The following is a 26,964-nucleotide window of genomic DNA, read 5'->3' as shown; positions in this document are numbered from 1 at the left end:
ACAAGATGTGAATAAAACTCATGCGGTAATATATAAAAACCATTGGCTCTGAGTCATTTAGTCAGACGAGTTTCCCGCAGGACCTGGAGATGTTATTGATAGCCGCAAACCGAGATTGGCGCCAGAACAAACTCGTGGGCTCTCCATCAAGCTTGGATAATCAAAGGACATCCATGACGTCAGAGCGTTGATGACCTCAACGCGTTTCATCCTATAACGTTAGGACTTTCTCAAGAGGAATAGATACAAGTGCTATCGGGTGTTGCCATAAATATATCGACGTGTGATCTGATTGGGCCAGTATGTTAATAGCTATTGGACCAAGCTATTCACTTAAAAGTCTTCATCCAAGCAGCAAGATGTCCTCAACGAAGCCGGCAGAATTGGTCCTCCAGACGGGCAGAAAAGGTCCTCTAGATTGGCAGAAGTCTGCAATAGAGCTAAATGCCCTTTTAAGGGCAATGTCCATACAAATGCCCTTTTCAGGGCAATGGGGAGCTTAGGATTATTTTAGTTAGGCTTTTATTTGGGGGGTTGGTTGTGTGGGTGGTGGGTTTTACTGTTGGGGGGGTTGTTTGTATTTTTTTTATCAGGTAAAAGAGCTGATTTCTTTGGGGCAATGCCCCGCAAAAGGCCCTTTTAAGGGCTATTGATACTTTAGTTTAGGCTAGGGGTTTTTTTTATTTTGGGGGGGAGATTTTTTTATTTTGATAGGGCTATTAGATTAGGTGTAATTAGTTTAAATATCTTGTAATTTGTTTTTTATTTTCTGTAATTTAGTGTTTGTTTTTGTGATTCAGTTAATTTATTTAATTCATTTAATTGTAATGTACAGTAGGTAATTTATTAAATTGTGGTGTAGTGATAGGTGTTAGTGTAACTTAGGTTAGGTTTTATTTTACAGGTAAATTTGTAATAACTATTTAGTAACTATTCTACCTAGTTAAAATAAATACAAACTTGCCTGTAAAATAAAAATAAACCCTAAGCTAGCTACAATTATTGCCATAGGAATCAATGGGGTTGCGTTAATGAGTTTTACGCTGCTTTTTGGCAGGTGTTAGACTTTTTCTCAGCCAGCTCTCCCCATTGATGTCTATGGGAAAATCGTGCACAAGCACGTATGACCAGCTCACCGCTGACTTAAGCAGCGCTGGTATTGAAGTGCGGTATGGAGCACAAGTTTGCTCTACGCTCACTTTTTGTCTTTTAACGCCGGGTTTGTAAAAACCTGTAATACCAGCGCTGCAGGTAAGTGAGCGGTGAGAAAAAAACTGCACGTTAGCACCGCACAGCTCATAACGCAAAACTCGTAATCTGGCCGCTAATCTTTTGTCCTCTAAGATAAGTACATTTGAAAGGTTTATATTTATTCATAATTATACATATGTAGTTTTGAACATGGGTAGTGTGTATCTTTAAAACTGCTACTTTGTATCACAGTTTATTTTCACTATACGTGTTTTGCAACTTATTTGTGCAGTATGGACTGTCTCACCCATTGTATATGTTTACTCAAGAGATACTTTATAATATACAAGTTTTATTTTACATATACTAAAAATGTGAGAAGGGTGAAAACGTACCACACTGTCATATAATATAATATATTGCAATATTATTGCGACTAAGGATAATTATTTTTTAATTTAGTTCACGCTAACTTTGTATCTTTGCACTGATAATATACTGCAGTGTAATAGTAGTAATAAGTGTACTTATGTTTGATATTATTTTAGCTTATGAATTACTTTAATGCTTAATCACATTAGCACCTGAATGTAATTGTGGATTAATTCTAATGTATAAAGTAGAGCAGGAGGAGTGTTTTCACTATCTCTGAAGAAGTGCCTGTCGGAATGAAACGCGTAGGATTTATCTGACCTGCTGTATCACGTATGATGTGTTCCTGTTTACACTGCAAAATAAATTGCACAGCTTGATGACAACACAACCGTTTTTGTTTCTTTGAGCATTAAGTATTGATTAAAGGCTGGGATGCCTTTTCAACAAGTTTGTATCTGCCGCTGTTACCTGTCCGGAAGTGTCCGGAAGTAACGACACTTCCGGACAGGTAACGGGACCGCAACCGAGTGAATCGCTGGTGGGAGGAGCCCGAGTGAAGCTGTCGGCTTCTTCCGCAACAAAGTGGAGCTCGGAGGTATTACAAGATACTTACACAGTAAGTCATGGGAGAAGTTCTGCATCAGGTATCCTTACCGTAGAAGCATAACGACAACTGGGTAAGCAACTTATGTCATATACTAAACAGAAACACTATACTATTACAGTTGCACAGTGTCTATGCAAGGGTTGTCTACATATACTGCGAGGCTAAACTAGTGTACACAACAAGGTTTTGTGAAGAGAACCTGGTTCCCTTACCAAGCAGTAGATAAATATTTGCTCTAAGAGACTGTGGTTCTATAGTCTTACAACATGGAACACCTCACCTCTAGCCCTAACAGCAAGAATCAATCTTATTAAAATTATATTATTTCCAAAATTACTCTATTTATTCCAAATGATCCCAGAACCTAAAATTAAACATGACTTACAGACCCTTAATGCAAACATCTTAAACTTAATCTGGAAAGGGAAAAAACATAGGATGGGACTGGGAAAGCTGATGGCCTCCCCGTTGAGTGGGGGGTTTGGATTACCAAATCCACAATTCTATAACCAGGCAGCTCAAAGCAAATACATAGACTGGTGGCTATATACAAGGACCTTCAGTGATTTAAAACTCAAGCAGGAGATCATTAAACCATGGTCCTAAGCACTTCTTCAACATCTACCAATGCACAGAATAGACCCTAAACTGCAAGGGATGCCCCCATTTACTGGTCTGATCAAAGCATGGCAAAAACTATGTAAACATTTCAAGGCCCCATCCCAAGCCTCTAAATTTATAACACTACAGGATAATCCTAACTTAATGCCAGGGCTCACTACGCACCCCTTTCGAGTCGGGCCTAAAAAAGGTCTTACATAAGTACAACACTTACTCTCACAGGATAGCAAGACCATCCTCCCATTTGTGGAACTAGTAAACAGATATGCCATTCCACACCAACACCACTTTGCCTATCTACAGGCCAAACATTTTGTACAAAATTTGCTAGACTCAAAACTTATAACAGCCACACAGACATTAGCAGATAAAGTAGTTAGCTGGGCAAAACAGGGAATCAGATCCATAACACCCATCTATCGCCTTTTACAAGAATCCCCAAATGACAGCTTGATAACGCAATTACAATCTGCCTAGTCAAGCAGACTGGGACTCACACTCGAAGACTCTCAGATCTTGAAAAGATTTAATACGGTTAGAAAAACAATTATTCCGATGGAATAGAAAGAATTGCATACTAAACTCCTGAACAACACATACATCACTCCTAAAGCCTATCAGAAATGGCGTCCTGATGAACCACACTCATGCACTAAATGTCAACACCCAGATGCAGATCTCGTACATATGATATGGCATTGTCCATACATACAGAAATACCGGAGTATGATCCAACACTGGATAAACACCAAATGTAAAATCCAAATGACACTCTCATTGGAGAAAGTAACGCCTAGATTATGAATCTTGCATTAGCCTTAAAAAGCAGCGTTGAGAGGTCCCAATGCTGCTTTTTAACGCCCGCTGGTATTACGAGTCTGGCAGGTACAGGTGTACCACTCACTTTTTTTCTGCGACTCGAGCATACCGCAAATCCCCTTACGTCAATTGCGTATCCTATCTTTTCAATGGGATTTTGCTAAAGCCGTTATTACGAGTCTTGGAAAAAGTGAGTGGTACACCCTCTCCTGTCAAGACTCTTACTGCAATTAAAAGTCAGTAATTTTATGGGCTAAGGCGTAACATAAAACTCTTAACTAAAGTGCTAAAAAGTACACTAACACCCATACACTACCTATTAACCCCTAAACCAAGCCCCCCCCCCCACATTGCAAACACTAAAATAATAATTTTAACCCCTAATCTGCCGACCGGACATCGCTGCCACTTTAATAAATATATTAACCCCTAAACCGCTGCACTCCCGCCTCGCAAACACTAGTTAAATTTTATTAACCCCTAATCTGCCATCCCTAACATTGCCGACACCTACCTACATTTATGAACCCCTAATCTGCTGCCCCCAACGTCACTGCCACTATACTAGAGTTATTAACCCCAAAACCTAAGTCTAACCCTAACCCTAACACCCCATCTTCAAGCCAGCCGACGCGGAGCATCCTCTTCCAACGACATCCAACTGAAGAATGAAGCACCACCCACATACCCCTAATCTAACCCAAACCCCCCTTAAATAAACCTAACACTAAGCCCCTGAAGATCATCCTACCTTGTCTTCACCTCACCAGGTATCACCGATCTGTCCTGGCTCCAAAATCTTCATCCAACCCAAGCGGGGGCTAGACATCCATCATCCGGTGGCTGAAGAGGTCCAGAAGAGGCTCCAAAGTCTTCATCCTATCCGGGAAGAAGAGTAGATCCGGACCGGCAACCATCATCTTCCAAGTGGCATCTTCTATCTTCATCCGATGAGGACCGGCTCCATCCTGAAGACCTCTGACACAGACCCATCTTCATCCGGCGACGTCCAACTGAAGAATGACGGTTCCTTTAAGGGACGTCATCCAAGATGGCGTCCCTTGAATTCCGATCGGCTGATAGGATTCTATCAGCCAATCTGAATTAAGGTAGAAAAAATCATATTGGCTGATGCAATCAGCCAATAGGATTGAGCTCGCATTCTATTGGCTGATTGGAACAGCCAATAGAATGCAAGCTCAATCCTATTGGCTGATTGGATCAGCCAATAGGATTGAACTTCAATCCTATTGGCTGATTGCATCAGCCAATAGGATTTTTCCTACCTTAATTCCGATTGGCTGATAGAATCCTATCAGCCAATCGGAATTCAAGGGACGCCATCTTGGATGACGTCATTTAAAGGAACCTTCATTCTTCAGTTGGATGTCGTTGGAAGAGGATGCTCCACGTCAGATGTCTTGAAGATTGACCCGCTCCGCTCCAGATGGATGAAGATAGAAGATGCCGCCTGGATGAAGACTTCTGCCCATCTGGAGGTCCTCTTCTGCCCGGATCGGATGAAGACTTCTGGCTGTATAACCACTTCTGCCCAGTTGGGTGAAGACGTGTAGGGTGATCTTCAAGGGGTTAATGTTAGGTTTTATTAAGGGGGTATTGGGTGGGTTTTAGAGTAGGGTTGGGTGTGTGGGTGGTGGGTTTTAATGTTGGGGGGTATTGTATCGGGGCTTTTTTATTTTATTAGGGGGATTAGATTAGGTGTAATTAGTTTAAAATTCTTGTAATTATTTTATTATTTTTTGTGATGTAGTGTTTTTTTTGTACTTTAGTTTATTTTATTTAATTGTAATTAGTTTAATTTAATTTAGGAAATTATTTTAATTATAGTGTAGTGTTAGGTGTAATTGTAATTTAGCTTAGGTTTTATTTTATAGGTAAATTTGTCTTTATTTTAACTAGGTAGTTATTAAATAGTTAATAACTATTTAATAACTATTGTACCTAGTTAAAATAAATACAAAGTTGCCTGTAAAATAAAAAATAAACCCTAAGCTAGCTACAATGTAACTATTAGTTATATTGTAGCTAGCATAGGGTTTATTTTATAGGTAAGTATTTAGTTTTAAAAAATGATTAATTTATTTAATTGTAGTAATTTTATTTAGATTATTTTAAATTATATTTAAATTAGGGGGGGTTAGGGTTAGACTTAGGTTTAGGGGTTAATAACTTTATTATAGTGTCGGCGACATTGGGGTTAATAATTGTAGGTAGGTTGCAATGACATTGGGGCGGCAGATTAGGGGTTAATAAATATAATGTAGGTGTCGGCGATGTTAGGGGCAGCAGATTAGGGGTTCATAGGTATAATGTAGGTGGTGGCGGTGTCCGGAGCGGCAGATTAGGGGTTAATAATATAATGCAGGTGTTGGCGATGTTGGGGGCGGCAGATTAGGGATTAATAAGTGTAAGATTAGGGGTGTTTAGACTCGGGGTTCATGTTAGGGTGTTAGGTGTAGACATAAAAAGTATTTCCCCATAGGGATCAATGGGGCTGCGTTAGGAGCTGAACGCTGCTTTTTTACAGGTGTTAGGTTTTTTTCAGCCGGCTCAACCCCATTGTTTTCTATGGGGAAATCGTGCACGAGCACGTTTAGCCAGCTCACCGCTACTGTAAGCAGCGCTGGTATTGAGGTGAGATGTGGAGCTAAATTTTGCTCAACGCTCACTTTTCTGCGGCTAACGCCAGCTTTCAGAAAACTCATTATACCAGCGTTGTCTTAAGTGAGCAGTGAGAAAAAAAGGAGCGTTAGCACCGCAAGTCTTACTGACAAAAACTCGTAATCTAGCCGTAATACTTCTAACATCAGACAACCCCAAAGCGAGACTAAACCAATTTATAGGAAATGTTATCCTGTCAGCTAGGAAACTCATACTTAAACATTGGTTAGAGAAAAAACTTCCAACACTCCCAATACTAAAAAAATCATTGACGCGAGAGGTAAATTTTGTGAATTAGAAGGCACTCTGGGAGATAAAAGACAATGGGGCCCATTTATCAAGCTCCAAACAGAGCTTGTGTGGGCCCGTGTTTCTGGCGAGTCTTTAGACTCGCCAGAAACAGCAGTTATGAAGCAGCGCTCTAAAGACCGCTGCTCCATAACCCTGTCCCCCTGCTCTGATGAGGTGGACAGGAATCGCCGAAATTCAACCCGATCAAGTACGATCGGGTTGACTGACACCTCCCTGCTGGCGGACCACTGGCCGCGAGTCTGCAGGGGGCGGCGTTGCACCAGCAGCTCTTGTGAGCTGCTGGTGCAATGTTGAATACGGAGAGCGTATTGCTCTCCGCATTCAGCGAGGTTTTGTGGACCTGATCGGCACTGTCGGATCAGGTCCGCAAGACCTTTGATAAATAGGCCCCAATGTATTAACCATTTCATAAAAAAATAGGAGACATACATACCGGTCTTCACACAAAAACAAATCATATTCCCTCTTAAGGATACAGAATACATATTAACAGAATAGCTTAAAAGTGCATGGCAGTTTCAATTCTAACACCACCTTACTCAGGTAAAAGCAATAGTAGCTAGAGACCCCTCCCCAGAATATTGTCCACCTACAAGCTTTACCCAGGGAGCCATAGTTGCTGAAATCTATGTGAAATGCTCTTATGTTGTTTTAGGTTAGATGGAACTGTGTTTATTTTAGTTTATTTTTAATTTAATTTTAATTTACGTTATTGTATTTACCATTTTCTTTAAAAATAAGAAAATGCATGCCTATGTTGCCTTGTTTGCACTAAATAGCGAGACTTCTTTGATATGAACAAACAAGATAAACCCCAAAAGGGAAAATGGCAGAGAAGGACTTATAAAGACCAGCCATATGGTCAACCTGAAACCCCCAAATGATGTGAACAATCATTATCATTCTATACAGAACTCTGAACACACTACCAGACTGTAATCTCATAACCTGCTGTTTTGTAACTAAGATCTATTTTATACCATATACACTGTTTTCCAATCAAATGTTTGTAAAAAAAAACCTGTAAAACTATGCAATAAAAAAGTTAATTAAAAACATTTTTACTACCATTTTCTAATAAACATATGAACAGATTCCTCTTTTTCTAATTAGAGCTTGCGTGTCTCTCTGTGGTAGGGGCAAAGACATGGGCTTTAAAATTCAAGTAGCAGCCCCTAGTCACTTCCTCATTTTACTTTTACATAATAAGACTCAGTGTGGTGATATGAAACCTACCAGAGGCTCCAACCAGGGATCCCTCTTTCAGAAAGAAGGAGTCTCAGTAAATAATATAGGAAGGGCAGCCCTCCAGGATGGCAATAATGCAGATGAACACAATGTTTTGTCATGCCTTAGGAAATAGTAAATGCCAATACCTTAGATCAAAGGTTTTCAAAGTGTGAGGCGGGCCTCCCCAGGGGGGGCGCTAGAGCATATAAGGGGAGGTGCAGGCACAGTAAAATTTCACAGTAAATAATTTTGGCAAAACATAGAATGTTTTTTTAAGCGCAGACAATGACACTTGCCAGGTCATGGTGGGAATAAAGCAAAGGGAGGGATTTAGGTATTAAGAAAGGAAAAAAGGTCAAAATTGTTGCGTTTGTTGTCTTGACCAGTAATTTGCGTTCAACACAGGAGTTAAAAAGCGTAAATTGAAATGTAAGTAACACACTCTTTTTGTTGAGCAGTATCAGCTCTTGAGAGCTGTGTGTGAACCCTGGATCAGATGTAAAAACCCAAATTAAAACAAAAAAAAAATAGTACAATTTTCTTTAAAGAAAAAAAATTAAATATTTGTTATGGGCGGGGGTGCTGTGTTGTAAATTTCATCACAAGGGAGTCCTATCACCTAAGACTTTGAAAACCCCTGCCTTAGATATATTTAAAACAAAATTTATGCTTACTGGATAAATTATTTTCTTTCAGAATTAAGATGGTCCATAGTCCTCCATAACATATGGGATATATTTCCTGCCACTAAGAGGAGGTCAAGAACCCATACAAGAGCTTAAAATCCCTCACACCTACCTCTCTAATTAGTTCAACGTATAGCCAAGCAGAGAACAGGAAACATATAGGCAGGATCTGTAGAGGTGTCATTAAGCAGGATCTGTAGAGGTGTCATTAGAACTGTTGCCCCAAAAAATAAAATTTCCTATCAGGTAAGCATAGATCTATCATAAAATGATGATGGTCCATAGTCCTCTATAACATATGGGATTAATACCCAAGCAGATGCTTAATGTTACGGAATGGGTGGAACAATTTTTCTGGCAATTAAAATTTAGCTGACACTGAGGTCTGTAGGACTTTCCTGCCAAAACTTGCTTGCAAAAAAAGCAAAAACATCAAAGCAATACAATTTGAAAAAAGTATGCAGAGAAGACCATGTTGCAGCCTTGCAAATCTGCTCAAAAGTTCTTCAAACTATGGGTCGCGACCCATTACTTAAAAGGGCCTTTTGCAGGGCATTGCCCCAAAGAAATCAGCTCTTTTACCTGAAAAAAAAATATACACACAACCCCCCCAACAGTAAATCCCACCACCCACACAACCAACCCCCCAAATAAAATACTAACTAAAAAAACCTAAGCTCCCCATTGCCCTGAAAAGGGCATTTGGATGGGCATTGCCCTTAAAAGGGCATTTAGCTCTATTGCAGGCCCAAAGCCCTAACCTAAAAAATAAATCCACCCAATACACCCTTAAATAAATCCTAACACTAACCCCTGAAGATTCACTTACCGGGAGAAGTCTTCATCCAAGCGGCAAGATGTCCTCAACGAAGCCGGCAGAAGTGGTCTTCCAGACGGGCAGAAGTGGTCCTCCAGACGGGCAGAAGTCTTCATCCAGATGGCATCTTTTATCTTCATCCTTCCGGCGCGAAGCGGGTCCATCTTCAAGACATCCGATGTGGAGCATCCTCTTCAAACGACGGCCTCTTTGTAATGAATATCACTTTAAGTGACGTCATCCAAAATGGCGTCCCTTAGATTCCGATTGGCTGATAGAATTCTATCAGCCAATCGGAATGAAGGTAGAAAAAAATCCTATTGGCTGATTGGATCAAATAGTGGCGCACAGCTGATTACTATTGGTCTATATGTTGAAGTAATATCAATATCAATATATTGCTGGTTGATATGTCATAGAAATAAAGTACATATGTCCATCAAATAGGTTTTGAGCCCAAGTTATTTCTTATACTTCGACAGATTTTTTCCTTCTAAGGTAAGTAAGATGTGCTTACCAGAAAGTACCTCAATCCTATGAGGTAAGGTGTCAGCTTTTTTTGGGGTTTACAGATGGTTCTTGGACTCTTGTCGAGAGGAAAAACTTTTCTTTTCTTTTAAATGAGAAATCTTGCACTTCCCGTATCAAGATAAAGATCCTTACCACCATAAAGAAAAGAAAAGAGTCCAGGAGTCTCCATTACTGTTCGTCAAATGACACCCAGCTGAAACATCTTTACAAGAGAGTCCAGGATTTCCATTAAAGGCATACTGCGGGAAGTGCAAGATTTCTCATTTAAAAGAAAAGAAAAGTTTTTCCTCTCGACAAGAGTCCAAGAACCATCTGTAAACCCCAAAAAAACTGACACCTTACCTCATAGGATTGAGGTACTTTCTGGTAAGCACATCTTACTTACCTTAGAAGGAAAAAAACTGTCGAAGTATAAGAAATAACTTGGGCTCAAAACCTATTTGATGGACATATGTACTTTATTTCTATGACATATCAACCAGCAATATATTGATATTGATATTACTTCAACATATAGACCGATAGTAATCAGCTGTGCGCCACTATTTGATTTTCTCTTTCTATTATTTATTACTTACAGTGACAAGGGTACACTGCATCATAGGCAGCACGCGTACACTTAACAGTGACCCATACAGAATTCAAACTAAAAAATAAGAAGTGTTATAGTTTTTTTAGCGCTGGTGCCCCCTCTTGACTCCAAATATATATATATATATATATATATATATATATATACACACACGCACACACACTACACACACTATGGGGCCGAATTACCATTGTGCGAGTGGACGATGATCCGATATTGCGGATCATGTCCGCTGCACATCGATAAATGATGACAGCATACGCTCTCGCATTTATCATTGCACCAGCAGTTCTAGTGAACTGCTGGTGCAATACCGCCTGCTGCAGATTAGCAGCTAGCAGGGAGTGTCATTCAACCCGATCATATTCGATCGGGTTGATTTCTGACTATGTGTGTCCGTGGCCTCAGAGCAGGCGGACAGGTTATGGAGCAGGCTCTCCAGAAACACAGGACATCAAGCTCCATACGGAGCTCGATAAATATGCCCCTATATATAAATTATGATATATTTTTTTGCCCAGGTCCTGATAGGTTTTCAGTCCACCCCTGAGCTTCCCCTTATCTCAAAGGTGCATGCCTGCTGCTTTTGGGAGGGTTTGAGGGTAGAGAGGGCCGGGGGTACATGCTTGGGTAGTACAAGGAGTACAGCAGCAGGTCTTACTCTGACAGTAAAACTGAAGGCAGCCCTGATTTTAATATGCAAGGAGGAGGACTGTTCAGTGATAGGTTGGCAAAGGCATGAACGGTGGGTGGAATGCTGTATTTTTACAAGAAGCAGAGAGCACTGCTATGTGTGAAAGAACAAAAAAGAAAAACAACGGCACTACAATAGCTGTGTCCCTCAATAGGTTCTATTCTCCTGGAATATGAGAAATAACAAAAGAGAAATGTGTGCGGGGACTTAGGTGCTGTACACTAAAAGAGGCAAACTAGAAAGGTCAATTGCATACTGCAATTGAAAGAGTGTACTGGTAGCACTCAACAGCAAAATACTGGTAGATTGGCCTTATATGCCTAGGTACTAGGCCCCAGACAAGACGATTTAAAACTTAACTTTTATTTATTTAATAATTAAAAAAGAAAAAGGGTATTAAAATTCCAACTGGTGTAGAAATGGGAGAATGTAACTCCTAAGGAGAATAATCTGACAAATAAGTGATATGCTCTCCAAGTTGTATCTACTTAAAGAGGAGGAAGAGATAATTTTAAATGTAATAATTTCCCAAATTATGGGATTGTATTTCTTCCTTGTTGCTACCCCCCTCTTTTAAATAGATTCCTCACAAATCAAAGGGGTGAGTGGTACCACTTGATAGAGAACCCCCAATTATAGTTTCCAGATGGAATATACTAATATAGGAGTCAGAGTTGTTAATATTGTACTCTGAAATATCATGCAATAGTCACCACGCACCAGAACAAGTATAAATTCGAAATAGATAATAAAATGAAATTGCTCTAGTATATACCCCCGGTACTGGGCACTATATTTATTACTCTTTACTATTGAATAGACTCAAATTACGGTATCCTGTAGGCTGTTTTAACTTTTAATAACACCACCAGTGAATTAAAGTCAGTTCACACTCTATGAAAGTGCAACAATAATCTAATATCTACATTAGCAACAAATATCTACATTAGCAACAAATGTAGATATTAGATTATTGTTGCACTTTCATAGAGTGTGAACTGACTTTAATTCACTGGTGGTGTTATTAAAAGTTAAAACAGCCTACAGGATACCGTAATTTGAGTCTATTCAATAGTAAAGAGTAATAAATATAGTGCCCAGTACGGGGGGTATATACTAGAGCAATTTCATTTTATTATCTATTTCGAATTTATACTTGTTCTGGTGCGTGGTGACTATTGCATGATATTTCAGAGTACAATATTAACAACTCTGACTCCTATATTAGTATATTCCATCTGGAAACTATAATTGGGGGTTCTCTATCAAGTGGTACCACTCACCCCTTTGATTTGTGAGGAATCTATTTAAAAGAGGGGGGTAGCAACAAGGAAGAAATACAATCCCATAATTTTGGAAATTATTACATTTAAAATTATCTCTTCCTCCTCTTTAAGTAGATACAACTTGGAGAGCATATCACTTATTTGTCAGATTATTCTCCTTAGGAGTTACATTCTCCCATTTCTACACCAGTTGGAATTTTAATACCCTTTTTCTTTTTTAATTATTAAATAAATAAAAGTTAAGTTTTAAATCGTCTTGTCTGGGGCCTAGTACCTAGGCATATAAGGCCAATCTACCAGTATTTTGCTGTTGAGTGCTACCAGTACACTCTTTCAATTGCAGTATGCAATTGACCTTTCTAGCACTGCTATGTGTGTTGTATGAGATGTCTGTGCTGTGTGTGTTGTGTGAGAGTGAGTGTGTGTGTGCAGTGCCTAGCACACACAGCACCTAGCACCCTATAGAGTGAGAGCGAGAGTGTGTGTGTGTTGTTTGAGAGTGTTTGTGTGTTGTGTGAGAGTGAGTGTGTGTGTGCAGTGCCTAGCACACACAGCACCTAGCACCCTATAGAGTGAGAGTGAGTGTGTGTGTGCAGTGTGTGTTGTATGAGAGTGTGTGTGTGTTGTTTGAGAGTGTGTGTGTGTTGTTTGAGAGTGGTTGTGTTGTATACGACTGTGTGTGTTGTTTGAGAGTTGCACTATCCGATCGTGTTGATTTCTGGCGATGTCTGTCCGTGGCTTCAGAGCAGGCGGACAGGTTATGGAGCAGCGGTCTTTAGACCTCTTTAGCCTGAAGCCTCGCCAGAAACACGGGGCATTAAGTTCCATACGGAGCTTGATAAATATGCCCCTATATATAAATTATGATATTTTTTTTGCCCAGGTCCTGATAGGTTTTCAGTCCACCCTTGAGTTTCCCCTTATCTCAAAGGTGCCTGTCTGCTGCTTTTAGGGGGATTGAGGGTAGAGAGGGCCTGGGTACATGCACGGGTAGTGCAAGGAGTACAGCAGCAGGTCTTATTCTAAAAGTATAACTGAATGCAGCCCTGATTTTAATATGCAAGGAGGAGGACTGTTCAGTGATAGGTGGGTGGAATGCTGTATTTTTACAAGAAGCAGAGAGTTGCACTGCTGTGTGTGTTGTATGAGAGTGTATGTGTGTTGTATGAGATGTGTGGTCTGTGTGTGTTGTATGAGAGTGTGTGTGCTGTATGAGAGTTGCACTGCTGTGTGTGTTATATGAGAGTGTGCGTGCTGTGTGTGTTGTATGAGAGTGTATGTGTTGTTTGAGAGTTGCACTGCTGTGTGTGTTGTATGAGAGTGTGTGTGTTGTTTGAGAGTGTGTGTTGTATGAGAGTGTGTGTGCTGTGTGTGTTGTATGAGAGTGTGTGTTATATGAGAGTAGCACTGCTGTGAGTGTTGTATGAGAGTGTGTGTGCTGTGTGTGTTGTATTAGAGTGTGTGTGTTTTTTGAGGGTGTGTGTTGTATGAGTGTGTGTCCTGTGTGTGTCGTATGAGAGTGTGTGTGTTTTTGAGAGTTGCACTGCTGTGTGTGTTGTATGAGAGTGTGTGTGCTGTGTGTGTTGTATGATAGTGTGTTGTATATAAGTTTGCGTATTGTTTGAGAGTTGCACTGCTGTGTGTGTGCTGTATGTGTTGTATGAGAGTGTGTGTGTTGTATGAGAGTGTGTTTCTTTGAGAGTGTGTGTTCTGTGTGTGTTGTATGAGAGTGTGTGTGCTGTGTGTGTTGTATGAGAGTGTGTTTATTGTTGCACTGCTGTGTGTGTTGTATGAGAGTGCATGTGTTGTATGAAAGTGTGTGTGGTGTATGAGAGTGTGTGTGCTGTGTGTGTTGTATGAGTGTGTGTGTGTGTGTGTTGTTTGAGAGTGTATGTGTGTTGCTTGAGAGTGTGTGCTGTGTGTGTTGTATACGAGTGTGTGTATTTTTTGAGAGTTGCACTGCTGTGTGTGTTGTATAAGAGTATGTGTGTTGTATGAGAGTGTTTGTGTGTTGTTTGAGAGTGTGTGTGCTGTGTGTGTTGTTTGAGAGTGTGTGTGCTGTGTGTGTTGCTTGAGAGTGTGTGTGTTGTATGAGAGTGCTTGTGTGTTGTTTGAGAGTGTGTGTGCTGTGTGTGTTGTTTGAGAGTGTGTGTGTTGTATGAGAGTGTGTGTGTGTTTGAGAGTGTGTGTGCTGTGTGTGTTGTTTGAGAGTGTGTGTGTTGTATGAGAGTGTGTGTGTGTTTGAGAGTGTGTGTGCTGTGTGTATTGTATGAGTGTGTGTGTTGTTTGAGAGTGTGTGTGTGTTGTTTGAGAGTGTGTGCTGTGTGTGTTGTATACGAGTGTGTGTATTGTTTGAGAGTTGCACTGCTGTGTGTGTTGTATGAGAGTGTATGCGTTGTATGAGAGTGTGTGCGCTGTGTGTGTTGTATGAGAGTGTGTGTGTTGTTTGTGAGTGTGTGTGCTGTGTGTGTTGTTTGAGAGTGTGTGTGCTGTGTGTGTTGTATGAGAGTGTGTATGTGTTGTATGAGAGTGTATGTGTGTTGTTTGAGAGTGTGTGTGTGTTGTTTGAGAGTGTGTGTGCTGTGTGTGTTGTATGAGAGTGTGTGTGCTGTATGAGAGTGTGTTTCTTTGAGAGTGTGTGTGCTGTGTGTGTTGTATGAGAGTGTGTGTGCTGTGTTTGTTGTATAAGAGTGTATGTATTGTTGCACTGCTGTGTGTGTTGTATGATAGTGTATGTGCTGTATGAGAGTGTGTGTGGTGTATGAGAGTGTGAGTGTGTTTGAGAGTGTGTGTGCTGTGTGTGTTGTATGAGTGTGTGTGTTGTATGAGAGTATTTGTGTGTTGTTTGAGATTGTCTGTGCTGTGTCTGTTGTATGAGAGTGTCTCTGTGTTGTTTGAGAGTGTGTGTGCTGTGTGTGTTGTATGAGAGGGTGTGTTGTATGAGAGTGTGTGTGTGTGTGTTTGAGAGTGTGTGTGTGCTGTGTGTGTTGTATGAGAGTGTGTGTGTGTTGTTTGAGAGTGTGTGTGTGTTGTATGAGAGTGTATGTGTTGTATGAGAGTGTTTGTGTGTTGTTTGAGAGTGTGTGTGCTGTGTGTATTGTTTGAGTGTGTGTGTGTGTTGTATGAGAGTGTGTGTGTGTGTTTGAGAGTGTGTGTGCTGTGTGTGTTGTATGAGTGTGTGTGTGTTGTTTGAGAGTGTGTGTGTGTTGTTTGAGAGTGTGTGCTGTGTGTGTTGTATATGAGTGTGTGTATTGTTTGAGAGTTGCACTGCTGTGTGTGTTGTATGAGCGTGTATGCGTTGTATGAGAGTGTGTGTGTGCTGTGTGTGTTGTATGAGAGTGTGTGTGTGTTGTATGAGAGTGTATGTGTGTTGTTTGAGAGTGTGTGTGTGTTGTTTGAGAGTGTGTGTGATGTGTGTGTTGTATGAGAGTCTGTGTGCTGTATGAGAGTGTGTTTCTTTGAGAGTGTGTGTGCTGTGTGTGTTGTATGAGAGTGTGTGTGCTGTGTGTGTTGTATAAGAGTGTATGTATTGTTGCACTGCTGTGTGTGTTGTATGAGAGTGTATGTGCTGTATGAGAGTGTGTGTGGTGTATGAGAGTGTGAGTGTGTTTGAGAGTGTGTGTGCTGTGTGTGTTGTATGAGTGTGTGTGTTGTTTGAGAGTGTATGTGTGTTGTTTGAGAGTGTGTGCTGTGTGTGTTGTATAGGAGTGTGTGTATTGTTTGAGAGTTGCACTGCTGTGTGTGTTGTATGAGAGTGTGCTGTGTGTGTTGTATGATAGTGTGTGTGTGTGTTGTATGAGAGTCTGTGTGTGTTGTTTGAGAGTGTGTGTGCTGTGTGTGTTGTATAAGTGTGTGTGTGTTGTATGAGAGTATTTGTGTGTTGTTTGAGATTGTGTGTGCTGTGTGTGTTGTATGAGAGAGTCTCTGTGTTGTTTGAGAGTGTGTGTGCTGTGTGTGTTGTATGAGAGGGTGTGTTGTATGAGGGTGTGTGTGTGTGTGTGTGTGTGTTTGAGAGTGTGTGTGCTGTGTGTGTTGTATGAGAGTGTGTGTGTGTTGTTTGAGAGTGTGTGTGTGTTGTATGAGAGTGTATGTGTTGTATGAGAGTGTTTGTGTGTTGTTTGAGAGTGTGTGTGCTGTGTGTGTTGTTTGAGTGTGTGTGTGTTGTATGAGAGAGTGTGTGTGTGTGTGTTTGAGAGTGTGTGTGCTGTGTGTGTTGTATGAGTGTGTGTGTGTTGTTTGAGAGTGTGTGTGTGTTGTTTGAGAGTGTGTGCTGTGTGTGTTGTATATGAGTGTGTGTATTGTTTGAGAGTTGCACTGCTGTGTGTGTTGTATGAGCGTGTATGCGTTGTATGAGAGTGTGTGTGCTGTGTGTGTTGTTTGAGAGTGTGTGTGCTGTGTTGGTTGTATGAGAGTGTGTGTGCTGTATGAGAGTGTGTGTGTTGTTTGTGAGTGTGTGTGCTGTGTGTGTTGTTTTAGAGTGTGTGTGCTGTGTGTGTTGTATGAGAGTGTGTGTGTGTTGTTTGAGAGTGTGTGTGGGTTGTTTAAGAGCATATGTGCTGTGTGTGTTGTATGAGAGTGTGTGTGCTGTATGAGTGTGTGTGTGTGTGTGTGTGTGTGTGTGTGTTTAAGAGTGTGTTTGCTGAGTGTGTTGTATGAGATTATGTGGTGTGTGTTTGCATTATAACCTTTTTTCAACTCTTTCAAGTTTGATTACAATCAGGAATAAAGTATGGACACATTTTAGTCACTTTGCCAAAAATCGCAAAATCTTGTTGTATATTACTTCAGAAATTCTCAGATCAAGCATATTTGGTATTTGGTATCATGGCACTGGGTCTTGTGAAAAAGAGGTTGAAGAACCCTGCTCTAGTAGAATGAGCTGTGATATGTTTAGGAGGCAACTTTACCACCACCATGTAGGTCTTGTGAATCAATTGTTTGACCCAAGAGGCCAACACTACTTTAGTAGCCTTGCGAGTCCCAGAGTAGTGAACAAACAAACTAGAAGATTGTTTAAATTCTTTAGCAGCTTGAAGATAGAACTTTAAAGCTCTGACTACATCAAGATTATGCAAGAGTCACTCCTTAGGGTTAGCAGGATCTGGACATAAGGAAGGAACAACAATCTCCTGATTGGTATTTTGCAAAGTAATTATCTTGGAAGAAAATCATATTTAGTATGAAGTACAGCCTTATACTTGTGAATAAAAAGAAATATTGAATCACAGGACAAGGCTGACAACTTAGAAACTCTCCTAGCTGAGGAAATTACTAACAGTAAAACATTTTCCAAGATAAAATCTTGATATCAATGCATTGGTTCAAAAAGAGGACATTGTAATATGAAAAGAACTAGATTCAAATTCTACAGTGGAGAAATAGGTCTCACAACTGACCTAATTCTAATGAACACCTAGAAAAAAGTCTGAACATCAGGAAGTTTGTCTAACTTTCTATGAAAAAGAACAGATAAAGCAGAAATGTAACCTTTTAGGGAGCTAGCAAACAAATCCTTGTCAAGGCCATCCTGTAAAAACTAAAGAATTCTAGGAATCCTAAAGGAATACCAAGAAACCCTCTGGAAGGGCACCCCTCAAAATATGCCTTACAAATTTTGTGATAAATTTGTGTCACAGGCTTTCTGGCCTGAATTAAAGTTTTAATGACCGAATCTGAGAAACCTCTATGTCTCAAAACTAGGTGTTCAACCTCCATGCATTTAGAGTTTGATTTGAGATCCTGATGGAAAAAGAGGCACTTGAGACAACAGATCTTGTCTCAGAGGAAGAAGCAATGGAGGAGATGAAGACTTCTGCACTAGATCCACATACCATGTTCCACGGGGCCAGGCTGGAGCAGTCAACATTACTGAAACTGATTTTTGTTTGATCCAAACAATAACTCTTGGAAGAAGAATAAACGAAGGAAACAGGTATGCTAGATAAACTTCCCATAGACATACTATGGGGCATATCTATCAAGCTCCGTACGGAGCTTGAAGCCCAGTGTTTCTGGTGAGCCTTCTAAAGACCGCTGCTCCATAACCTGTCCACCTGCTCTAAGGAGGAAGACAGACATTGCCAAAAATCATCCCGATCGAATACAATCGGGTTGATTGACATCCCCCTGCTAGCGAATCTGCAGGGGGCGGCGTTGCACCAGCAGTTCACAAGAGCCGCTGGTGCAATGCTGAATGCGTAGAGCGTATTGCTCTCCGCATTCAGCGAGGTCTGTCGGACATGATCCGCAATGTCTGATCATGTCCGACAGGCCCCCTATATCAGGAGTTGAGCAGGCTAAGTCCCTTGGCTATGCTGTACCTGTGTCAGAGTACCTACAAATAGCCTCTGGGCTGTGTGTGTGCTGTGGTAAGTCACTTACCTGAAGTAGCATCCCTCCACCGGCTTACCAGGCATGTAGCTGCAGCAGTATCCAGTTGTCCATCTAGTATGTATTGCAGAGGATATCTGAAGCAAATATCTGTATCCTACAGGGGGAGGCTAAGGACAAGTCCCTGCAATGCCTGAGGGTAGTTATGGCTGATGTCCCATAGGGAAATACTGTGCACATAACATGGTATTCCTTATGTCCCTGTATTATTTAGCTGCTGTGAAGTCTCTCTTCTGTCTACTTTGTGAATAAAAGTTTCATGGATTAAGGGTCTCACATTGGTCTGAGTTCCCAAATATAAATCCATAAGCAAGTAGCAGTGACACCTCTATTCTCAACCATCTGCTGTGAGGCCAAGAACAGAACTGAATAGAGATGGGAGGTGGGGGGGGGATTTAAGCTCTTGTATGGGTTCCTATATGTTATGGAGGACTATGGACTATCATCATTTAACAAAAGAAGAATGGGTTAGATACATTTTTGTCTAGAAACAGTATTCAGGGATATGGTGGCTGGTGTTAAATGGGTCACCTTTTTAATGGAATTAGGTTAAGCTAAATTTAAGCTTATTTATTGTAAATAAAGTAAGATATGTACAGGTTTAACTCATTGAACTTCTGTCTTTTTTCAACCTCATCTATAATGTATACAAATATGGGCAAATAATAAGTTAATATTAAAGGGATGTTCTACTGTACAATTTTCTTCCCATGTACTTCCAGTGATCTATTTTACCAGCTGGAGTATATATAATTGTTTAAAAATTGTTTGTTTCTTTTTTTTTGTGTCATTTGCCTGTTTTGCCTGTTGGGGTGTAGGAGAGTGCAGCCAATTTGAAAGAGTTTAATGCAGCAGCTTTGAATAAAATGACCTTATTTGAGTATATGCCTATTGCAACATTTAAGTCATCAATATCTTGGTTTCTGGCATTGCACAACACCAATCACATTAAGGGCCAGATTACAAGTGGATGCGCAAGAGATATTAATGCTTGACTGAGTAATACCAGTGCACGCTAGGAAGCATTGCACTCCCGAGAGCGTGCTTCCATAGGCTTGAATGGGAGCCTCATTCTTATGCCGGCATCAGAACCTAAGCACAGCGAAGTGGGTAAGTAGAGCAGCAATGACAGCAAATTTAAATATATATGTATATAAGCACATACATATATATTTACTGGGAACACACAGTTCCTGTAGACCGCAATGTAAAGGCACTTTACTACCACTACCACCAACTTAAGCCCTAACTACCTAGTGCAGTTATTTTATTAAAAAATAAAGATGGTGCTATCTTTATTTTTTAATAAGATACACTACACTGTATTTTGGGGCATTTGGAGCACATTTATAAAATTAACCAGAGATTTGCGAGTTTGCGGTAGCAATAACCAGCCACTTGTAATGGCTGGTTAATTATCGCATGCCCGCAAACAGGCAATTTTTATTTATTTATCTGGTGATCTATATATTCCTGAATTGCAGACGGAATTTATTTTACAGCTGATTGCTTTTATATTACAACACAACTATTTTGTTTTTCAAGATGATTTTTATCTGCAATTGAAGGGAACTGCCATGGGGACCAGGTTTGCCCCGAGTTTCGCCAACCTTTTTATGGGGGTATTTGAAGATCTTTACATCTATGGATCAGAATTCCGTGTAAACCTGGTCTACTATGGCAGCTATATTGATGATCTGTTGTTTCTATGGAAGGGGGATATTAATTCTGCCCATTCCTTCATTGTACATCTGAACGCTAATGACATGGGGTTAACTTTCTCCAGTAACATTGAGGAAAAATCTATAGTATTTCTTGATTTATGTTTGTCTTTTTCTCCAGATAACGGAATTATAACTACTATTCACTTTAAGACCATAGACTGCAATAGTTATTTAAATTATAATATACCTTACTGACCATTTTAAAGGATATGTAGAAATTGCAGTCTGTTAGATGACTACAAAGCACAAAGTATTATTCTGAAAAAACGTTTTCAGGAAAAGGGTACCCTCAACACATTATTGATGCTGGATATGAACGTGCAAAAGCTGATGATCGACAGTCTTATTTTAGACCTAAAACCAAGTATAACTCTAAGGCCAACTATCAAGAAAACCCTATATTTATTACGCAATATAGTGTGAAGGATTAAACGTACTATAAAAAAACATTGGGACATTTTACGTAGGGATCCTATATTAGGGAAAATACTAGACCCCGAGCCAAGGTGTGTGTTTAAATGAGCACCCACGCTAAAAAACTACCTGTCCCAGAGTAAGGTTGTTGTCAACAAAGATAAAGGTATAGATACCAGTAAGAATCTAGTTGCGAAATCTAGTAACCCTACACCAACACATAAGAAATATACGACACCAAAAGGGTTTGTCAAATGTCATCTGAAAAATTGCAATATGTGCAAAACATATTAACCCGGGATGCAATTCTTTTTCCTCTTACACCACCAAAAAACATAGACTATTTATCAACATCTCTCATGCACTAGCACCTTTGTGGTCTATCTGTTAACTTGCAATTTCTGTGGGATCTAATATGTGGGTCGTACTTGTAGAATTGTGAGAAACAGATGGAACGAACATTACAGAAACATGAGGAAAAATGTTAAAATTCATAGTGTTCCGAAACATTGTAACACAAATCATAATGGGTCTCTTGACACTTTTACCATCTGCCCTTTGGAAACTATTCCTTCATCTTATCTATAAAATAGATACAACAGATTGAGACAAAGGGAAACATATTGGATTTATAAGCTAAAAACCCTGTTTCCCTTTGGACTAAATATGAATATGGTTTTGGCTGCTTTTTAATTTTCATCATCACCTTATACACTTTGAATTGCTTATTTTTTAATCACTATGGGAGGTTTTTGCAATACTATACAATTACTTATTGTTTATTATTATCATATATTTTATTTATGGGTTTGTATTATTAGTTTTTGACATGTATAAACTATGTCAAATTCAACCAATACATTGTCACATATCTCAAATAGATTTTGTTTGCCATTTACTAGGCAACACACATATCTAACTACTATAGGGAATCTATACGTCTATTATATTTCACACATACATTTATTATGAGCTATTCTAATTTAATAGTGATCGAGCACATCACTATGATAGGGATCATATTTTATAATCTCACTTTTTATTTAGAATGCCCATTCTAGTTATTTACCACTAGCTATTGTATTCCTCTAAACACTATGGGGCATATTTATTAAAGGTCTTGAGGACCTGATCTGACAGTGTGGATCAGGTCTGCAAGACCTCGATGAATGCGGAGAACAATATGCTCTCCGCATTTAACATTGCACCAGCAGCTCACAAGAGCTGCTGGTGCAACGCCGCCCCCTGCTGACTCGCGGCCAATGGGCCGCCAGCAGGGAGCTGTCAATCGACGCGATCATACTCGATCGGGTTGATTTCCAGCAATTCCTGTCCGTCTGCTCAGAGGTCTTTAGACCGCTGCTTCATAACTTGTGTTTCTGGCGAGCCTGAAGACCCACCAGAAACACGGGACCACAAGCTCCATACGGAGCTTGATAAATGGGCCCCTATATATGATCATTCCCTTATATATTATATTTCACTTTAATCATCATTATTAATGTCTTTTACCCTTTATTACCACATCACACTACATTACACTACACTTTTTACTGGTTTCAATTATATTGATTTTCAGTGTGATTGTGACTAGGTTACACATATTTCACCTATATAAGCACCTTGCCGTATATGAGTTTTTTTTATCCCAATACCATGTTTATCTACCCTTAATAGCATACAGCCATTATGAGAATTTGATCTCTGTGTGGTTTTGATAATCGGCTTTTGTACTTTATGTCCTTGGTTGATGGGTATTAATGGTACTTATCTTTGTATACTGCTTGTGGGCTTTATTGTATAATTAGTGTGCCCATTCATTTTATCGTTACAATCGCCATGGTTACTATGGCTACCTCATAGTTTACTATTTTTATTCCTCTATGGGCGGAGCAGTTTATCAGGCTTGCCATGTGGATAGGCTTAAATTCACCTAGGGGTAGGTGACGTCACATCCTTACCGCAGTCTTTCCCCTCCCTCTAATTATATTCTATTACACATCGAGTCTCTTGGAGTTTTTAAAGTAACGGTTAGTTGCTCTCTTATGTCCCCTATTGCTATATAGAGTGTAGTTTAATACACATAGGTTCTACATGTACCACAGGTTTCGTCTTGACTATGATTAACTTAACCATGCCCCTTTTTTTCTCCTAACCGCTATTGAGCGGATGTTAGTCTGTTATATACGATCTGATGTGAGTGTTGTATTACTCCGCCTTTTCTGCACATTTGTGCATCTCATCACGTGAGTAGGATTGACATTTCTTCACTATTTGCTTGGTGTGACCTGTTAATCTGCACTATGTGGCGCCCTCTATTCTTTGTATCTTAAACCGGCAAATTTGCCTGTTTGCGGGCATGCAATAAATTAGCACTCCACTCTAGCTCTAAATTGAGTGATATTTGGACATAACTATAGATAGAAAATTTGGGTATATGTTTACTCCTTTACACAATTATTGTGGACATAGCATACCTTGTAACTGCCCGTGTGCAAACTGTAACAAGAAAACAGCCAATAACAATCATCCATCCCCAGCCTCCATCTGGTGGTGCTCTATGTAAAGCATTTGCCTCTTGTGCCATTGTTCAGCTCTGATTAGTTTTTTTCCCTCTAAATGTTCCACTGTAAACTGGTACAAAATCTGAAAGAACCGTTTTGTCCACATAAGTGTGCTGTCCAAATGCAAACAGGTTTTAACGAATGCTACCTTGTTTTGGAAATATTTCTTCGCATCTGAAAAAAAGACATGAAAATATTAATTTGGAAACATCTGCATATAAACTTCATATGTTATGATTTGCGACAGCTGCCTAAAATGCATGACCCTAAAAAAGTAATCAACTCTATATATATAAACTAATGACAAATATTCTTTAAAATATCCATATACAGTATTGCAGAAAAAGTTAAATTATTATCCTCATAAACTCTTGGATAAAAAATAATAACTATATGTTACCTTTAACTCTAGAGGTTATTGTCTGTCCTGTTTGAGGATGCACTCTAATAACAAACACCTAGATAACAAGTTTTGCGCTAAAGAGGGTGCAAAACGAACGTAACAAAAGTTGCATTATTTCGCCCTCCATATCGCTGCCATTATGAGTTTCATAAAAGACGCCTTGTGCGTGCGATATGGTTGCGATGAGCTCCATACTGCACAAAATCCAAGCGCTGCTTTGTTGTGCTCGTGCACGCTTTCCCCATAGACATCAATGGGGAGAGAGTGTTAGAAAAAAAACTAACACCTGCGATTGCGGAATCAAAATCTCCGTAACGCAACCCCATTGATGTCTATGGGGAAAAAAAAGTTACGTTTAAACCTAACACCCTAACATAAACTCCAAGTCTAAACACCCCTAATCTGCTACCCCCGACATCGCTGACACCTACATAATGTTATTAACCCCTAATCTGCCGCTCCCGATATCGCCGCCACCGAAATAAAGTTATTAACCCCTAATCTGCCACTCCCGATATCGCCGTCACTATAATAAAGTTATTAACCCCTATTCCCCTGCACCCCAACATCACCCACACTATAATAAAGATATAAGACCCTATTCTGCCGTTTCCCGACATCGCCGCCACTAAATAAAGTTATTAACCCCTAAACCGCTGGCCTCCCACACCACTGCCACTAAACAAAACCTATTAACCCCTAAACTGACAGCCCCCCACATCTCAAAAAACTAAATTAAACTATTAACCCCTAAATCTTACAACCCCCTAACTATAAATTAAAATTACAAGATCCCTATCTTAAAATAAATAAAAACTTACTTGGGAAATTAAAAAAACCTAAGTTTAAACTATAAATTTAACTAACATTACTATTATACTAAAATTAAAATAACTACAAATTAAATAAACTAAATTACACATTCAAAAACCTAACACTACTAAAAAAAAAATTAAATCTACAATTACAAAAAATTAAAAATACTAAATTACATAAAATAAAAAAATACTAAATTACAAAAAATAACAAACACCAAATTACGAAAAATAAACAAACATCCAAAATAAAACCAATTACACCTAATCTAATAGCCCTATAAAATAAAAAACCACTAGCCTACAATAAACTACCAATAGCCCTTGAAAGGGCCTTTTGTAGGGCATTGCCCTAAAGAAATCGTCTCTTTTAACCTGAAAAAAAATACAAAGACCCCCCCAACAGTAAAACCACCCAACCAACCCCCCAAAATAAAAAAAACTAATTGTAACAAAAACATAAGCTAACCATTGCCCTGAAAAGGGTATTTGTATGGGCATTGCCCTTAAAAAGGCATTCAGCTCTTTTTCTTGCCCTGAAAAGGGCATTTATATTTTTTATCAAAAGCCCAAACCCTAATCTAAAAAAAAAACACCCAAAAAAGTTTAAAAACATAAATTATGCTTACCTGATAATTTAATTTCCATCTGCGGGAGGAGAGTCCACTGCTTCATTCATTACTTGTGGGAATTAAGAACCTGGCCACCAGGAGGAGGCAGACACCCCAGCCAAAGGCTTAAATACCTCTCCCACTCCCCTCATCCCCCAGTCATTCTGCCGAGGGAACAAGGAACAGTAGGATAAATATCAGGGTATAAATGGTGTCAGAAGATTAATAATAAATTTAGCTCCGCACACCGAAGAAACGGGCGGTGCAGTGGACTCTCCTCCCACAGATGGAAATAAAAATATCAGGTAAGCATAATTTATGTTTTCCATCTTAATGAGAGGAGAGTCCACTGCTTCATTCATTACTTGTGGGAACAAATACCGAAGCTCTAGAGGACACTGAATGAAAAAAAAATGGGAGGGTAAAAGGAGGCAGACCCTATAGTGAGGGTACCACAGCCTGCAGAACCTTTCTCTCAAAAGCTGCTTCCGCCAAAGCAAAAACGTCAAATTTAGAAAATTTTGCAAAAGTATGTAAGGGAAGGAAACCCAATCCAGTGTGAAGAACAGCCTTATCAGCATGAAACACCAAGTAGGGAGGCTCATATTGCAAGGCCGCCAACTCAGAGACTCTGCGTGCTGATGCAATGGCCAGTAATAATAGGACTTGGCCAAGACTAGTCGTTCAATCTCCATGCAGTCAGCCGCCGACTTAGATTTGGCAGGCTTCTTGTTCTGCTTGGACTTGTTCCAAGAGTTAGCTGGCTTCCAAGATCCATTGGATTGCTCCAACTTTGCGGCAGGCTGCTGATGCTGAGACTTGTCCACACGAAAGGGACAAAAAGTAGAACCCTTAGGTTTAGCCTTCTTGTCCTGAAGCAAGAAGGCACCCTTGCCACCCATGACCATAGAGATGATAGAATTCAGGCCCTGGTCAAACAAAACTTTCTCCTTGAATAGGAGGGAAAGCAAACGAGACTTAGAAGTCATGTCATCAGACCACAACTTTAGCCACAAAGCCCTGCGGGCTAAAACAGAAAACCCTGATGTCTTAGCATTCAGATGAATAATCTGCATGTTAGCATCACAAATGAACGAATGTGCCACCTTTAAGGCCTTAATTTGGTCTAGAATGTCATTGAGAGGAGTCTCCACCTCGACCATCGCTGCTAGTGCGTCACACCAGTAGGTAGCCACACCCGCCACTGTGGCGACTGCCGCCTCAGGTTGAAAAACGAACCCCGTGAGTTGGAACATCTTCCGCAACATGGACTCCATCTTTTTATCTATGGGTTCCTTGAAAGAGGAGCTATCCTCTAGCAGAATAATCGTTCTCTTAGCAAGCGTGGAGATAGCACCATCCACCTTAGGGACAATTCCCCACAGATCAAGCTGCGCTTCTGGAACTGGGAAAAGCTGTTTAAAAGAAGAAGATGAACCAAAAAAAAAAGGACAAACCAAGTTTCTCCCATTCATTCTTAATAATGTTAGCCATTTTGACTGGAACCAGGAAGGCCTGGGGCACTACCCTGTCCTCATAGACTCTATCAAGTTTAGGAATTGAAGGTTCCTCTGGTAGTTTTGGTTTAGGAACCTCCAAC

General features: G+C 39.9%; 1 long non-coding RNA gene across 1 annotated transcript in view; it reads right to left on the bottom strand.

Moving 5' to 3' along the window:
- Positions 1-23,455: 23,455 nt before the first annotated feature.
- The window catches only part of LOC128640031 (uncharacterized), a 215,477-nt gene continuing 211,968 nt past the window's right edge, over positions 23,456-26,964 (bottom strand). Inside the window, exon 3 of the long non-coding RNA XR_008399284.1 lies at positions 23,456-23,709. This is a non-coding gene — a long non-coding RNA (uncharacterized LOC128640031). The remainder of the gene's footprint in view (positions 23,710-26,964) is intronic.

This window comes from Bombina bombina, chromosome 9 (assembly GCF_027579735.1).
Source record: "Bombina bombina isolate aBomBom1 chromosome 9, aBomBom1.pri, whole genome shotgun sequence".
NCBI classification, from domain to species: Eukaryota; Metazoa; Chordata; class Amphibia; order Anura; family Bombinatoridae; genus Bombina; species Bombina bombina.
Note: the sequence above shows the minus strand (reverse complement) of the source record. Positions and strands in the feature narration are given on the sequence as shown.